This window comes from Ambystoma mexicanum, chromosome 4q, assembly GCF_040938575.1.
Source record: "Ambystoma mexicanum isolate Mex_15411 chromosome 4q, UKY_AmexF1_1, whole genome shotgun sequence".
In the NCBI taxonomy this organism is placed as follows: Eukaryota; Metazoa; Chordata; class Amphibia; order Caudata; family Ambystomatidae; genus Ambystoma; species Ambystoma mexicanum.
Window position 1 is genome coordinate 1,258,099,129 of NC_090928.1, and position 16,535 is coordinate 1,258,115,663.

A 16,535-nucleotide genomic window follows, 5' to 3' on the forward strand; every position below is an offset into this window, starting at 1 on the left:
TCACCAAACTGCCTGCCGCCTGATACCCGCAGCTGTCTCCTGCCGTGAACTCTGTCACAGGAGCTCAAAGCGCCCTGAATTCGACTCGACCCTGTCGAGCACCAAGAACTTCTATAAGCACAAGGTACATTGTGGTTCTGTCCCCCTGGTCCTCCTACGAAGGCCCCTAGTGACATTTTACGACCCATTGCTCCCTTTGTGCTGAATCCAAGTATTCTACAACTATTGTGATTAATTACTTTACTGACTACCCGCCTGTCAGTAACCAGAGTGCATCCCCTTTCCTTCTTGAAACTACCTGTCCTCTGCATTCCTTTACAGGGTGGGTTGTATTTTGTAGTGTGCTAGAACTGTCTGTTGTGATCAAAATAAAGTAGATATGTGTATACAACCTTGACTGGACAGTCCCTTTTATCATTGGGTAATCATTTTATTTTTGCTGTGTTGCTACTAACCACAGATCCACAACCTTGTCGAGCTAAACCTGTCGTTCCATCCACGTTACCAAAATTGGACACAGAGGTTTATAATTTGCTTGTGTTTCCAATCTGTTCGGATCCCTTCTGGTGTACTAGAAGTGTGGGGCTGATTGATGGTTTAGAAACCAATATTCATCCCTGGGCCCTGCTGCCCGGAAGTTGATTCGTCACATGTGGCATTTCACCAAGAGATCCTGCCAGTTTTTGCACTGGCTTAGAAAATGCTGCGGGCCTAGCAAGGGTCCAGTGGGTCCTAAACAGTGGGAAATGCATACCCAGACAGGCCCATCCCTCAAGCTGGATTCTCACAGAGGTGAGAAGGTGGGGGCCACCCGAGCCTTCAGGATTCAGCTATAGACTTTTTACGACCTTTTCTGTTAGGTTTGATCCTTCTGGAGGTCCGTAGATCTAGGTTACCCAAGTCCTAAGAACCCCACTTTGGAGCTAGCACCTTTTTGCATCGAGTGACATTTCCTTCAAATTTTTTGCAGCGAAAGAATTTGCATCAAATGCAATTATTTTATTTTTTTAATGGGTGGGTCCTGGGCGGGGGGGTCCCTCCCAACCGGGCGGGTCCCTCCCAACCCCCCATTTTTCACCCTTCTGGGCAGGTCCCTCCCAACCCCCCATTTTACACCCTTCAAAACGCACCCAAAAAAAATGAACCCTTTACCCCTCAAAAACATGCATTCCATGCATATTTTATCGTTGCAAACCCCTTTATGCAAATGCATTCGATGGATAGACTTTAGATGGATATACTACATACCGGCTGGGATTTTCTGGGGCTCAGAAGATGCAGGTTAGCACAGCTCTAAGGCCCCTCTAGGGAGCTTGGTCACACATTCATATGAGGCTGGATCCCCCTGGAGGTCAGCAAGTGGGGGTGGTCTGAGTGATACTGAGCCTGCCTCTGGAGCTTGTATGCCCTTTTGTAGGAGGTTGGAGCCCCTGGTGGCCAGTAAATGGAGATCACCTCAGCCTACATAGCTCCCCCCTCGGAGCTTCTGTGCACTTTCATGTGAGGCTGGATTCTTCTTCACTGGGGTTACCAGTGTGCTAGGGTACCCAAAATGGAGCGTGCACACTCTTTCATATGAGGCCGGATACTCCTGGGGTCAGTCTGAGGATGTTAGTAGAGTCCTACGAAACCCCATTTGGAACATGAGCACCTTTTCGTATGAGGCTGGTTTCCTCTAAGGCTGGTTTCCTCTGAGGGTCAGAAGGAGTAGTTAAGATCAGCCCTACAGAATGCCCTATGGCACTTCCACCCTTTCATAAGGGTCTACAGTCTCCAGAGTCTTGCATGCCCTTGCGTGTGAGACTAGGTTCTACATGAGCTCAGTAGAAGGAGGTTAACAGACTTCTACGGATCCCTTCTTTGGAGCTTGCACACCTTATTGCAAGGCTTGACTCTTCTAGAGTCAGTTAAAGAAGGTTAGCCAAGTCCTACAGATCCCCTGTGGAAGCATGTGTTCCCTTTTGCATGAAAATGGATTTGGGGTCAAAATAGGGCCGTTACCCATTGCAGCCTACATGCCCTTTCATATGAGGCTTGCTTCTCCTGGAGATCAGTAAATTGAGGTTAGCATAGACCGGATCCTCCGCCTCGATGGACCTTGCATGCCCTTGCATCTCCTGGAGGTCATCAAGTTTAAGTTACCATAGACCAGATCCTCTGCCTCGATAACCCTCGCATGCACTTTCATATGAGGCTTGCTTCTCCTGGAGGTCATCAAGTTTAGGTTACCAATGACCAGATCCTCCGCCTCGATGACCCTTGCATGCACTTTCATATGAGGCTTGCTTCTCCTGGAGGTCAGCAAGTTTAGGTTACCATAGACCAGATCCTCCGCCTCGATGGACCTCACATGCACTTTCACATGAGGCTTGCTGCTCTTGGTGGTCATCAAGTTCAGGTTACCATAGACCAGCTCTTCCGCCTCAATGGACCTCGCATGCCCTTACATAGGTATGAGGCTTGCTTCTCCTGGAGGTCAGCAAGTTTAGGTTACCATAGACCCAATCCTCCACCTCGATGGGCCTCGCATGCACTTTCATATGAGGCTTGCATCTCCTGGAGGTCATCAAGTTTAGGTTACCATAGACCAGATCCCCCGCCTCGATGACCCTCGCATGCACTTTCATATGAAGCTTGCATCTCCTGGAGGTCAGCAAGTTTAGGTTACCATAGACCAGATCCCCCGCCTCGATGGACCTCGCATGCCCTTGCATATAAGGCTTGCTGCTCCTGGAGGTCATCAAGTTTAGGTTACCATAGACCAGATCCTCCGCCTCGATGGACCTCGCATGCCCTTGCATATGAAGCTTGCGCCTCTTAGAGGTCAGTAAATTGAGATTACCATAGACCAGAGCCTCCGGCTCCATGGACGTCGCATGCCCTTGCATATGAAGCTTGCGCCTCCTAGAGGTCAGTAAATTGAGATTACCATAGACCAGAGCCTCCGGCTCCATGGACGTCGCATGCCCTTACATATGAGGCTTACTTCTCCTGGAGGTCAGTAAGTTTAGGTTACCATAGACCCGATCCTCCGCCTCGATGGACCTCGCATGCCCTTGCATATGAAGCTTGCGCCTCCTAGAGGTCAGTAAATTGAGGTTACCATAGACCAGATCCTCCGGCTCCATGGACGTCGCATGCCCTTGCATATGAGGCTTACTTCTCCTGGAGGTCAGTAACTTTAGGTTACCATAGACCCGATCCTCCGCCTCGATGGACCTCGCATGCCCTTGCATATGAAGCTTGCGCCTCCTAGAGGTCAGTAAATTGAGGTTACCATAGACCAGATCCTCCGGCTCCATGGACGTCGCATGCCCTTGCATATGAGGCTTACTTCTCCTGGAGGTCAGTAAGTTTAGGTTACCATAGACCAGATCCCCCACCTCGATGGACCTCGCATGCCCTTGCATATAAGGCTTGCTGCTCCTGGAGGTCATCAAGTTTAGGTTACCATAGACCAGATCCTCCGCCTCGATGGACCTCGCATGCCCTTGCATATGAAGCTTGCGCCTCCTAGAGGTCAGTAAATTGAGGTTACCATAGACCAGATCCTCCGGCTCCATGGACGTCGCATGCCCTTGCATATGAGGCTTACTTCTCCTGGAGGTCAGTAACTTTAGGTTACCATAGACCCGATCCTCCGCCTCGATGGACCTCGCATGCCCTTGCATATGAAGCTTGCGCCTCCTAGAGGTCAGTAAATTGAGGTTACCATAGACCAGATCCTCCGGCTCCATGGACGTCGCATGCCCTTGCATATGAGGCTTACTTCTCGAGGAGGTCAGTAAGTTTAGGTTACCATAGACCAGATCCCCCGCCTCGATGGACCTCGCATGCCCTTGCATATAAGGCTTGCTGCTCCTGGAGGTCATCAAGTTTAGGTTACCATAGACCGGATCCTCCGCCTCGATGGACCTCGCATGCACTTTCACATGAGACCTGCTTCTCCTGGAGGTCAGTAAGTTTAGGTTACCATAGACCGGATCCTCCGCCTCGATGGACCTCGCATGCACTTTCACATGAGACCTGCTTCTCCTGGAGGTCAGTAAGTTTAGGTTACCATATACCGGATCCTCCGCCTCCATGGACATCGCATGCACTTTCACATGATGGTGGATTGTACGGAGGGCCATAAGTGGAGGTTACCCGAGTCATATGAACCCACATTTGGACCGTGTGTACCTTTTTGTATGAGGCAGGATTCTCATGGAGGTCAACAGGTGGAGATTACCTCAGTCCTATGTCCCCCCCTTTGGACCTCCTGGTACGAGCCAGAATTCTCATGGAGGTAAACAGGTGGAGATGTCCTCCGTCCTATTCCCCCGCCCCCGGTTGGATCTCGTGGTATGAGGATGGATTCTCGTGGAGGTAAACAGGTGGAGATGACCTCCGTCCTATTCCCCCGCCCCCGGTTGGATCTCGTGGTATGAGGATGGATTCTCATGGAGGTAAACAGGTGGAGATGACCTCCGTCCTATTCCCCCACCCCCGGTTGGATCTTGTGGTATGAGGTTGGATTCTCATGGAGGTAAACAGGTGGAGATGACCTCCGTCCTATTCCCCCACCCCCGGTTGGACCTCGTGGTACGAGCCAGGATTCTCATGGAGGTAAACAGGTGGAGATGACCTCCGTCCTATTCCCCCGCCCCCGGTTGGATCTCGTGGTATGAGGATGGATTCTCATGGAGGTAAACAGGTGGAGATGACCTCAGTCCTATTCCCCCACCCCCGGTTGGATCTCGTGGTATGAAGTTGGATTCTCATGGAGGTAAACAGGTGGAGATGACCTCCGTCCTATTCCCCCACCCCCGGTTGGATCTCGTGGTATGAGGTTGGATTCTCATGGAGGTAAACAGGTGGAGATTACCTCTGACCTATTCCCCCGCCCCCTGTTGGATCTCGTGGTATGAGGTTGGATTCTCATAGGGTCAGTAAGACAAGCTTAGCCGAGTGCCGTGAACTCTCTTTAAAATGTTCATGCCCTTTCACACGAGACTGGATTCTCATGGAGGTTCAGTGGGTGGCGGTAACTGGAGTCCAATCAGTGCCCTCCGCTCCCCCACCACAAGGTGTTTGTATCTTTTCCTACAGGGAGGGAGTCTCCTAGCGGTCAGTTCAGACTGCCTCTGCAGGTTGCCAGTGCTGACCAGCCTGATTTAGGTGGTGGAGAGGAAACATGAGCCCTTCGGGCCATTCTGCTAGCCTTACATTACGCCTATGGCAGCTGCCTTGAAATGGTGGAATTTAAGTGATTTAGCAGTCAGCAAGTTAGGATTGGACTGGGCACAACTTGTCTAAGAGGAAGGCTTCCCAGTGGTATGGCCAAAATTTAAGGCGTGCACAACCATCATCTTTTACCGGCACGAGGACGAGGCAGGAGAACTATAATGTGTAAGGATGAAATACGGCAAAGTTAAAGAGAAGAACCTAGATTCTCCAATCTTAAAGCAGAAGTATTTTCAAATACAGCAAGTATATCTGAGAATTTGCAAGCCCGGTGGCATAGCCACACAGCAGGTGTCCTACTGAGAGAACACTTTCTGTGCACCTCTGCATCTCTGGTGTGCTCATGTCCTGGCCCCCAAATCCTTCATGGGCACTCAGAAGAGGACTCAGAGCAGGTCGGGACATTTTTTACACAAATGAACAGGGTGGGAGAAAGGCCAGACCCCACGCTCCCTAATCCCAGCTGGGACTCGTCTTTCCTGACGGGTACTTAGTGAAGGGCTTGTAAGGTGGTGATTCTACTCAAGGGGCTCCAGCATGGGGGCGCCCAGTTCTCTTGCTAAGGGTCTAGCTCTGCCCCGTGATGGCCGGAGCCAGAACATTAAACGTTTGTTGTCTGTTTCGGTGGAGCCTCTCGTATTGCCATTGGGATGGTCGCCATTTTGTTTTCATCCATGTTGTCGTCACATATGCCTGGCTAGATGTAACCTTCCAATCATATTAGGCTACCCATTCAATGTTCCAGACCATACTATCTTTGGTGAAGACATAGTTCTTTCTCACTCTGATTATCTTCATCTTGACAGCATACTCCTGTGGTCCGGTCTCAATTTGACCCAATTGACCCAATCAGCTGTTGCACATCTGGGTTCTGAACAGCATACCTTTGGTCACAGAAAGGCGCTTTGCTTGACTTGCTCTCTCTTGACAAGTCATGAAATGTCCTCTTCCCAGTCCCTACTGTCCTCCCTAATTACAAGGAACTAACCACAGGTGGGATCAAGCCAGTGCGGGCCCTATTCTCATTATTTGGATCAGTGGCGTGCCATTGGCTCTGGCAAATCTCAGCCTGAATGGAGGCTGCCACGGCTCCCAGGGCAGTCTGAGTTTTCTGCAAGCTGCTGGCGCAAGTAGGTGGCTCCCATTTTTTTAACCCGTTGGACCTCTCCTCTTGGCAACTGCCTTGTTGAGGGGCCACCTCAAACCTCAGGGGGGAGATTTTGCATTCCTTAAAAGAAGCCATAATGATATGTTACGCTAGCGGAACTCCATATGTGTAACGAATTCTCCAGCGAACCCTTCTCTCCTAAAAAACTTGCTCGTTACTCCAGTCACTGGTCTTGTGGTTATGGCTGGGAGAACGTAAAGGTCTATCCACTTGGAGTGCTAATCCAGGATTACTATGCCATAGCAGCTTCCAGGCTGCTTCTAAGCAAGGGGAGCATTAAATATAGTTATGTCTTGTCCCCTCCCCCTTCTGCACCTGCGCTTGCCTGGTGTGCAACTGCTCCACTCAGCATCCACTCTGTCCACAATGTCACCCATCTGAGGTCATCCGTCTGCTTCTCTTATCCTACGCTCAGTAAGGCTGAATCTAGATTGCCCTGGTTGGCCTTAGGCATGACCAGTAGTAGGCAATGCTCACATGCCCCAACGTACACTTAGAAATTCTGCGCTTGCCGCAGGCCTTCATCTGCGTCCCTTGCCTAAATCCCTTCTCTTGCCCCTGAGCCCTTGCATTTGTCACTGATGATGCCTTCCAGCGAGGCTACGACACGTTCATCCGATGAATAGGTGCGTGGCAATGGTTTCTTACAGAGAAGGCGCGACATGCAGTCAGCGTCTTGTTCTTCCACCCGGGAATACTCAACGGTGTACGTGTACTCTTGCAGTTTGGCTGCCAGCCTTGCCAATCTCCTAGTGAATGGTTTGGAGCCTCCTGGACTGCGCATGCGCAACAGAGGGTTTGTGGCGAGTTAGGACATGAACACTGTGGGGCCATATGTACGTCATAAAGTACGCGACTGACCCATATGCAAGGGAACTTTGTTTCCCTACACTTTGCAGGTTTTTTCTTCTCGGGGGCCAGTGTGCTCCAATCTTTCGGAGCAAAGGTTGGTTTCTTCTCTTTTCAACCGCTTTCAAAACTGGCTTCATGCCTGTCAATCACTAGGAGTAGGACGTTTTCCGCTCTATAGTTCCTTTATTTCCTCCCGACGTCACTGAAGTAAGAATATTTAAACTTAATATGGTGCGGCGCGTTAAAGGCAAGCCGGGCCCAAAGCCACAAGTCATGGTTAATTTGTTCACCCTGAAACTGCCTCTAACAGTAAAATAATAAATGTTTTCTCTTTATCCCTCCCACTGGTGCAGGAATCAGTATTAAACTTAAAGCGGGATAATATATCGTTCCACGCCATTAGGGAGGAATTACTGTCTGAACTCCCTTAAGTCAATTGAACAAGTCGCGTTTTTCACAAACGATTTGCATTCTGGTCCGCTTAAGCTATTGCAATGTTAACTACTGAATGCAAGATCAGCGGTCTAGTGTTGCGATGAAGCCAGCAAAGCCATCACGTAAGCCCAGGGATGGGACTCCTTTCTCATGACCAGGGGAAGGCAGCGGCTGCCTGATCCTGACCCTAGGGGCGGTACTATGAGGGAGGATCATGTGAGGGTAGGAGACCCATAACTAGGGAAGCTGGTAACTCCATTAACACATGCATCTTCCCTTTGCCCTAAAGCTCTGATGGCACATTGTAAAGAAGAACCAAGAGACGTTACTGCGCACAATAGTCACATGACATCTGCTGTTTCCTCCAGCCATCAGTTGAAACAAAGTGACGTTGGGAAACCGAGAAACGTTATGGACTTCAATGCCCAGAATACCCAGAGTATTGCGACGATAAAGAGGAGGGAAGAGTTGATGAGGATCACCAGCGATGGCAAACAGACCACGTGCTCTAGTTGTTTCCATTCTAAACAGTGACATAGCAGACATATTGGAGCCCATTGAGAATCTCGGCTTTCTACAGCGATTCATAGCTCCACAGACATAGCGGGCTACACTTTGGAACAGAGTCTTTCTTCGTTTTGGGATTGTAAGTGATCAAATGGACCGGGTCTGATCCTTTTGGTGACCCTTTAAGCTTTCCAATTCCCACGCTGGAAAGTCATTCTGTCCTACTCACTCCTGGAAACATTTTACTTCTCATAACATCTCTCAAAAATTGCAACTAGGCCCACAGACCTACCTTCAAATGTAGACCTGGAGTTACATGCGATTCTTTAGGGAATGCCTTAAGCAAGCCAAGAGAGGAATGGGTATAAACCACAAGCAAGAGTCTAATAAAAGATAGCTCAGGCAAGAAGTGAACTTACACCGCTGCAAGGTAAGAAGCCCAGAAGGACAATGGCTCACATGACCCTCATCTGCAAATGTTGTTAAACAGCTCATCTACCATTATACACAGGTGCTTTTAATGCAAAGCAAATGCATAATGCTCCTCCTCATTTAGTGAAGGAATGTTCTTAGTTCTAGAGGTAGCAGCCTCTCGCCCTCACAGGCCGTGGTGGATATCCTTGCCACCTTCTTCCTCTGAGAAATAGACGATATCAGATACGAGCTGTCCCTGAACAGTGTCTACCCCTCTTCCTCGCCTCACATGGAAAGCCCTACTACTGGGACACCCAGGGGCACTCTTGGGGAAGACGATCCACATGCGCTCTTACTTTTCTCTCCCTCTACATTGGCAAAAGATATCTTCCCGTTATTCCCAAACCATGTTCCATTACTTTTCAATGTGTTCTTAAGTTTCGGTGTCCGCCCTTCCGCTTGGAAACCAGCAGTTGTGCACCCTTTTTGGGAAAAGCCCTCCCCAGATCCCACAGACACTGCCAATATCCATCCTGTTTCTGGCAAAACAACTTGAACACACAACACGTAGAGGATTCTAATGTCAGGCACGCATGCCACACTGAATTAGTCACGCCGGCTATTTTTGACCTATTGGGTTTGTCAGCCGCATTTGATACAGTCGATCACAAGTTGTCAGATTAGAGAACCAGCGAATTGAAGGGAAATATGGCTACACTTTAACGAATCAATCCCAGCGAGTACAGCTGGGTATTCTTTTCAACTGACCCATCATTCTTCAGATGTGGGGTGCCCCAGGGTGCAGCCTCATCACCAGCATTCTTTAATTTGTAAATGCTCCTCTTGATGGATATAATCGCCTGGTTGGTGTTGTTGTTTTTTAACTATGCTGACGATACAAGATTTTAGTTAAATTATTGCAAAGTAGAGACACCATTGGCCCACGATTGGACGAATGCTTAACTTCGATCAAGTATTGGATGGACAGAAATGATCTAACTAGAAACCCTGATAAACTAGATCTCATGGAATCCTTCCTTCTGGCTGCAATCCTTTGCCCCATGCTCAAACACAAAAGACTGAAAATGTGGGAGTGATTTTTGAAAGATCAGCTATTAGGAGTATTGAACCTGTGCGTCTTCCATTTAAGAAGACTACCATCTCTCCTTCCACTACTAGACTTCTCCCACTGGGTGATTGTAGGGGTCTGTACATCACCAAGGCTACACCCTCAACAACAGCATTTCCCATGGCCTCTCGGACAAACTGATGGTACAACTGCAGAGAGCCCAAAATACGGCAGCACCAAATCTCCTTGGATCAAAGAAATACGAACACTTCTCAGCTGCCCTCACCTACCCTACACCGCTTACCAGTTAGAAAGCAAATGATATTCAAACCCATTTGTTTCATTTTTAAAGCACAGCAGGCTACCAAATGTGTTCTCCCACAGGAACCGTAATTGTCCCCGACGCAGGCAGAGGCCAATGTCTAGAAACCTAATTGAAGTGCCATCTTACAGAAAGCAGTGAAGTGGGGGTCACTCTTTCGCTGCACCTGCCACAAAATATTCCAACACCTTTTCTCTTTTATTCTACAGCGCCAAGCTATCTGTGGGTGAACGGTTTTGTATGAGAAAACTCTGGTGTTTCTAGGAGGGATGGGTACACACAAACATTTCTTAAGTTCAAGCCAGAGGTGAATATTGTGGCTGCACCGCCGCACACAAAGAAGCCCACTCCCCCCGATAGCAGAAAACATATATTACCCCTAACTAGGCACTAAAGAACCCGAACCTTGGGAAAACTAGATATCGGCCTGGAAGTAGGCCATAAAAATTGACCCAACCTCCAACAAATGAGAGTCCAGGCACAAGCCATGATGTCAAATCTTCCAGCCGTCCTGTCGAAAGACAGATATAAAGGCAAACGGAAAGACACAGATGATGTTTGGAAGGCTGGAGCGATCAGAAGATTATTTGTTGTTTTAAAGGCCGCACACACGGAAACAAGAACTCCTATCCAAGAGTATTAGGGCCTTAGCCGAAACCTTAGGAGTCACGCGTCTCTCTTTCAATATCTTCACGATTTCTTGGATTCTGTCTGACTGTATGTTTAGTGGAGCGTGCAATGTTAGGTTCGGGGTGGCCAATACTCTTTTCAGGGCGTGTGTAATCAACTGCAGTGAGGCACTGTCACATAAAGGTATTGAAAATTGTAAGTCATTTGCATGGTACATGGCTAGACCCCATGCGGATATGTCAGGGCGAAGGTCGAGTTGACCATACCCAATTCAAGACCAAGGATCTTGCGGTCGTTTATCCTAATAACTTCCTTATTTTTGACCAATCCAAGGCTGAATTAGAATTTAATTTGATACAGACGCATGCGTCTACTTACATAACGACCCAAGATAGAATTTCAGTCCAGACCCGTGAGTCAGTGTACGGTTGTATCACACATGCACTGCCGAATTGCCCCTAGTAACTCCTTCATCACTAGCCACGATAGTTACCTTCCGGCACTAAATAAGTGCATTACTTTAATTAGTTGGAACGTGGTTGGAGTTTTAAATAAATTAAGCGATCGAGATTGGATAGCATGGCTTAAAGAACATGACGTAATTTGCTTGCAAGAAACCTGGCTGACCAATGAGAGCGGTTTACTCAAATATTTGAAAGAGTTTGACGTGGCAGACCGACTACAAGTCATGCTACTTTGATACGCAAGCGCCTCGGCTATAAAGTAGAAAGACGCGAGTGCGATAGTAATGAATGCATTATAATCTCTTTGGACATTGAGCGAAGCCTAGCGGAGAACGTTTGTATTATGAATGTGTATATTCAACCAAAACTGTCATCTGGGAACATCTTTAAAACTGGTGGGACTATTAGTACTTTTCTGAATCATGATAAAAGTGTCAGCTGTTTGATATTGGGAGATGATTCTAACGCAAACCTAGGGGGAACGGAAGATCTAGGCGAGGACCAGTCCAGTCTAGCACAGTCATCTCTACCAGCACAGGACTCCAGAGGGTGTTTGATCAATGCCTTTATTAAAGATCTATGTCTGGTTGAGTTAAACGGGAGACGCCCCAGCGATATCCCTCCGAAACCAACATTTAGATCGGGAGCTCGGTCCTCGGTGATAGACTATGGCCTCGTAAATTATTCTGCATATAGAAATATTCTGGATTTTACGGTACCGGACTGGCCTGAGAGTGACCACAATCCTCTAGTGATTAAGTGGGAGATTTTAGCTGAGGGTCCAGAGGTGGAAAACGAAGAGAACCAAGCAAGCTCAAACAATATTCTAAATAGGGACTGAATAGAAAGTACATTGAATAGTATTAACATTGGTCCCTTAAAAGCAGCTACACTTAATCCTGACGAGGGGGAATCTAAGGTCAGTGGTGTGTTTGAGCTCCCAACACATAACTAGTAGAGGCTCTAAAAGGAGGCAAACCAGTGCATTTAGCATTTTGAGTAGACGACGCCCCGACGCTGCATGGTTTGACTTGGAGTGTAGGGAGGCAAAACGAAGACTGTGCGTGGAAGCCAGGGCCAGGACTCTAAAGGCGGAGGAACTATATGCCCTAAAAATGAGATACTAAAGTTTATGCAAGAAGTAGAAGGCTGTCCATATAGAAAAACAGAAAAACAATGGGATATTTTAGACCAGACGGTGCAGATAACTATACACAGGGTTTCTGGAGGTTGGTAGCCAAAGGGACAACAACCAGGGACAACACTGAGATTAGTGTCATCAACCCGGAAGTGTGGAGTCCCCACTTTTCGGGTATTCTATTTAACTCCTCACTGGCAGGGGTCTGAGGACAGGCCCAGGACTAGCCTTAACTGACAGTATTAGAAGAAGGTTATTTCTTCTCTGACTGCAGCTTGGAGGGAGGTGGGGGGGGGGGTAAAATCTCCAGGCCCTGATGGCATCAACATTGAGGTTGTTAAATGGTTCCCAACTTGGTGGGTGCCCATTCTATCAACTGTGTGTAATGCGATGGCGACCTCACAGAGACTCCCGCTGTCATGGAAAAGGAGTCTTATCGTCCCCATTTTCAAAAAAGGAGCAGCCAGGGACCTACATTGCTCCCGGCCCATTTCTCTAATTGATAGCACGAGCAAGATGTTTCTGTGTCAGACTATGCATTCATGCCTGTCGGCCAGGGCCGGCCTTAGCCGCAGCAGCGCCTTGGGCAGAATTGGCAACCCTCCTCCCTGTGTGCCCCTGGTCAACAGGGAGAGGTACGGGAGGTCAGGATGCGCCAAATGTTTGTTCTACCGCCCCGCTGTGGCGCCTCGCAGGGAGTTAATCACTGGAATAGGACGCGCATACTAATGCGGGAGCGCCCTTTTCCAACGCAAACCGCATACATGCCAACCCTCCCAATTTTAAAGTGAAAAATATTGCTATTTTTCACATTCTCCCGCCTAAAATAATTATTTCCCCAATGCATTCCCTATGGGGAAATTGCTGTCTCCCGATTTCTTCGAAGAAATATCCCTTCAAGGTGCGTCGGAATGTTGGCATGTATGAAACCGCCTCGCTCCCGTCAGAGTGGGGAGGTAATTATTAAATGAGCCCCGCCAACATGGGCGCATTTAATAACAAAAGGGCACCTGCCGTGCCTTCTCTCACTGCGCCAGCTCGGCAGAGCCCTTGAAAGACTCCCTGAGCTGGTGTGACTACGGATTAATGGAACACTGGGGGGCATGTCGCCCGTCCTGCCCTAAGGCCGGCCCTGCTGTCAGGTATGAAGACCGACTTCCAAAAATCGGGACCACTGCAGTTTCCAATGGAAACATAATCTTGAGAAAGGGGGAGAGAGCACCAAAAACCGGGACAGTACCCGCCAAAACCGGGATGTCTGGTCACCCTATACTGACAAAAGAGCAAACAGGGGTCCAAAAACGGACAATTCTTTCTCTGAACACCCGTCCTCCGTCTTTGTCCCTCCTCCCCCCATCCGCAACTGCCCCGCAAGGTGCCGGTGGCTCATTTCCACCTGCCTGCTTTAATGAAAGCTTGCACCGGAAGTGGCCGTCGGCTGCAAGCATTGCCTGTGGGGCCTGCAGTTCTCCAGGTGCCTGGCTTCCCAAGCTAGTTGAGGAACACCCGCCCGGGAGAAGTTGCTTCCTCCTGCAGCATGGCGAGCAGGAGACGGTCCTTCCATCTACTGGAAGAGAATTGAACAACTTGCCCAAAACGTTACACTTCAAGTTGTAAAAACACTCCACGTCGCCCCAGGGGGGTTCTCATTCTGATTTTATCCAATATTTTCCAGCTTATTTTTATGGTTTATTCGTAAACGCAGCAAATGCGCCATTTTTTTCTTTAAGGCAGTACCCCTGGGGGCAATCCTAATTTATCTGATATTGTGCTGTATTGATGTTCAACCTCGCTACCCAAGGTGAGCCAAGACAGTTTACAGAGTCCTGTTCAAGCAGGGTGGGGAAGAGGGGAGCTCAGGCAGCAGCAGTCCTCACTTCTGGCTAAACCGAATATAAAACACGAGGCAGTGGGCACGCGGCCCACACAAATGGAGTTCACACTTTACTCGGAAACGAAATGAAGCCTCTACTCCAGGGGTTAATGCGGCGGCACCAGACACTGGTCGAAAAGCAAAGGCACGAGTCCTAATTGAGGGGCATGCGTATTTGTGCAGCACACAATAAGTGACGTCACCAAACAATAGCAGCCTCTTGGTAAACGGGGCTGGCCCTGGCCCCTTGGCGTGAATTCACGTGGCTAGTAGTAGCACGTGATTTCCCGTTCCTGTAGCAGTCTCCATGGAAAGCCCAGGCTGAATTCCCCAAACGTACTAAAAAAACAAGAAATCACTCCTTGACCAGTCTCACTTAAAAAAAAAATGTTATATACGAAGCTTGCAAGTGATGTTCTGCATGTCCCAGCTTTTAGAACGCAATTTTCAATTCCTGTGATGTACGTATAAAATTGTTTTTCCCCTTTATAAATATAACACTACAAGTACCAAAATGCAAAGAGGCGGAAAAGCTTACACCCGACAAGGGACAACTTAACATGTGTAAAGATCTCTCCTACTGCATTAGAGGCTAACAAACATTCTCCAGCAGTGCCTGTATGCTCGGCCCTGCTCTAGAGAACATTCTCCGGAAGCGCCTGTATGCTCGGCCCTGCTCTAGAGAACATTCTCCACCAGTGGCTGTATGCCAGGCCCTGCTCTAAAGAACATTCTCCAGAGGTGCCTGTATGCTAGGCCCTGCTCTAGAGAACATTCTCCAGCGGTGCCTGTATGCTCGGCCCTGCTCTAAAGAACATTCTCCGGAAGCGCCTGTATGCCAGGTCCTGCTCTAAAGAACATTCTCCAGCAGTGCCTGTATGCCAGGCCCTGCTCTAAAGAACATTCTCCGGAAGCGCCTGTATGCCAGGTCCTGCTCTAAAGAACATTCTCCAGCAGTGCCTGTATGCCAGGTCCATGATCTAGAGAACATTCTCCAGCAGTGCCTGTATGCCAGGTCCTGATCTAGAGAACATTCTCCAGAGGTGCCTGTATGCTAGGCCCTGCTCTAGAGAACATTCTCCAGCAGTGCCTGTATGCCAGGTCCTGATCTAGAGAACATTCTCCAGAGGTGCCTGTATGCTCTGCCCTGCTCTACAGAACATTCTCCAGTGGTGCCTGTATGCCAGGTCCCGATCTAAAGAACATTCTCCAGAGGTGCCTGTATGCCAGGTCCTGATCTAGAGAACATTCTCCAGAGGTGCCTGTATGCCACGCCCTGCTCTAAACATTCTCCAGCGGTGCCTGTATGCAAGGCCCTGCTCTAAAGAACATTCTCCAGCAGTGCCTGTATGCTAGGCCCTGCTCTAAAGAACATTCTCCAGCGGTGCCTGTATGCTAGGCCCTGCTCTAAAGAACATTCTCCAGCGGTGCCTGGATGCTAGGCCCATGCTCTAAAGAACATTCTCCAGCAGTGCCTGTATGCTAGGCCCTGCTCTAAAGAACATTCTCCAGCGGTGCCTGTATGCTAGGCCCTGCTCTACAGAACATTCTCCAGCGGTGCCTGGATGCTAGGCCCTGCTCTAAAGAACATTCTCCAGCGGTGCCTGTATGCTAGGCCCTGCTCTACAGAACATTCTCCAGCGGTGCCTGGATGCTAGGCCCTGCTGTAAAGAACATTCTCCAGCGGTGCCTGTATGCTAGGCCCATGCTCTAATGAACATTCTCCAGCGGTGCCTGTATGCTAGGTCCTGCTCTAAAGAACATTCCCCAGATTTGCCTGTATGCTAGGCCCTGCTCTAAAGAACATTCTCCAGCGGTGCCTGTATGCTAGGTCCTGCTCTAAAGAACATTCCCCAGATTTGCCTGTATGCTAGGCCCTGCTCTAAAGAACATTCTCCAGCGGTGCCTGTATGCTAGGCCCCTGCTCTAAAGAACATTCTCCAGCAGTGCCTGTATGCCAGGTCCTGATCTAAAGAACATTCTCCAGAGGTGCCTGTATGCCAGGCCCTGCTCTACAGAACATTCTCCAGAGGTGCCTGTATGCCACGCCCTGCTCTAAACATTCTCCAGCGGTGCCTGTATGCTAGGCCCTGCTCTAAAGAACATTCTCCAGCGGTGCCTGTATGCTAGGCCCCTGCTCTAAAGAACATTCTCCAGCGGTGCCTGTATGCTAGGCCCTGCTCTAAAGAACATTCTCCAGCGGTGCCTGTATGCTAGGCCCTGCTCTAAAGAACATTCTCCAGCGGTGCCTGTATGCTAGGCCCTGCTCTACAGAACATTCTCCAGCGGTGCCTGGATGCTAGGCCCTGCTCTAAAGAACATTCTCCAGCGGTGCCTGGATGCTAGGCCCTGCTCTAAAGAACATTCTCCAGCGGTGACTGTATGCTAGGCCCATGCTCTAAAGAACATTCTCCAGCGGTGCCTGTATGCTAGGCCC

At 49.1% G+C, this 16,535-nt stretch overlaps 1 protein-coding gene across 1 annotated transcript in view; it reads right to left on the bottom strand.

Annotated features, from left to right (window-relative positions):
- The window catches only part of NFKBIE (NFKB inhibitor epsilon), a 209,857-nt gene that overhangs the window by 69,932 nt on the left and 123,390 nt on the right, over positions 1–16,535 (bottom strand). The window lies entirely within an intron of this gene.